The following is a 1,625-nucleotide window of genomic DNA, read 5'->3' as shown; positions in this document are numbered from 1 at the left end:
TATATATGTATGTATATTGTTAGAAGAATAATACGTGTATTTTTGTGCAGTTCAAGACAGTGGTATTCTCCATTTGCAAGCGACATTGAAGCAATGTTGGCAATATTATTAAGAAGTGTTTTTTTCAAGATTGTGGTGTTGAATTCATCGGCGAGGCTGACGTCACCGCTGAGCGCGCGGTGTTCCGTTTGAGTCTCGTCGTAAAGAAGTTACGCATCGTGATAGGAAGCGGTTTCCGTGCAAGCTGTGAGCAGGTGTTGATAAACAAAGATTCGATAGAGAAAAGAGTCTGTGTAGTGTGACAGCGCAACACTGGGGCCCTATTGTCTCTTTGAGCCCCTTCAAATTGACTAAGTGCTTTTTTGAATATTTGATAGAAGTTTGGATTTACTTAAAACTGAATGAAACTTACAATCAGCAATATTGTTTTCAAAATATAATTAAATGTTTTTAAAACTCTTGTTTCAACTGCATTTTAAAATACTTCAACCATTCTGACTTGCAAAATAAAACCAAGATGTGCTGTAAACTAACTTAAAAACGTCCAACTTCTTTTTCCGCGAACTTGTATGACCTCACCAAACAGTCATGTCGTGTCATACCAGCCTGTTCTTGAAACGGATTGTACAAAATAGTCATGTGCATCTGTGGGGTAGCGATTAATCACTTCGCTGTCGCATGCTGGACACCCAAGTTCATTTCCCAAGTAGGGATAAATCTTATCGAGTATCTCTATCTTTCTCTTGGGATGTTGAATCCCCCCTAAGCCCGGGATGGCCCTGACAAGCAGGGTTGAAAGCCCGCCCCCGAAATGATCTAAGTTGTGTCGATGGGTGCATTAAAAACCTGTATTATAATGTCCAAGTTGTGTCTACGATCACGAAAACCTTCCGGTCTCTCTAACACGTAAATACCTCCTGCACGGAGAGGGCAAACCATAATTTTGTTTCGAAAGCGATGGCAACGTTACGATCAGGCACAACCTAAAACTATACGATCAGACAGAACCTAAAACTAATAGAATGTCCGGACTTTGGAAAGACCCGAAAGAAATATTTTTAATGCACTAATTTAAGGAAGAGAGTGAGAGAGGGAGAGAGAGAGGGAGATAGAGACACACAGAGAGAGAGAGAGAGAGAGAGAGAGAGAGAGAGAGAGAGAGAAGAACAACAGGTACATTTGTAGGACATACATTTTTTTCAATTCTATCAAAGCCCAGCGTCTTGAGGTCAAGTAAAAAATTCCGGCTTTGTGGGATATTATAAAGGCTTGGTTTGTCAAGTGCCATTTCCAAACTGTTCAAGGTAAAAAAAAAAAGTTATTTTTTGTTCTCTCAAGAGAAGGTTGCAGACAATAAATCTGACAAATTCAACTCCACAGATCACTGCAGGTTGTTATTTCTCTCACAACACTGTTCAGACTTCGCAATGTTGAAACCCACAGGCTTTGTTTGTTTGTTTCTTTGTTTGTTTGTTTGTTTCTTTGTTTGTTTGTTCGTTTTTGTTTTTATTTAGTTCTGTTTGTTTTTTGTTTTTTGTTTTGTTTGTTTGTTTGTTTGTTGGTTTGTTTTTTAAGAAGAAGAAGAAGAAGAAGAAGAAGAAGAAGAAGAAGAAGAAGAAGAAGAA

The sequence above is a fragment of the Aplysia californica genome, unplaced genomic scaffold, assembly GCF_000002075.1.
Source record: "Aplysia californica isolate F4 #8 unplaced genomic scaffold, AplCal3.0 scaffold00033, whole genome shotgun sequence".
NCBI classification, from domain to species: domain Eukaryota; kingdom Metazoa; phylum Mollusca; class Gastropoda; order Aplysiida; family Aplysiidae; genus Aplysia; species Aplysia californica.
Note: the sequence above shows the minus strand (reverse complement) of the source record.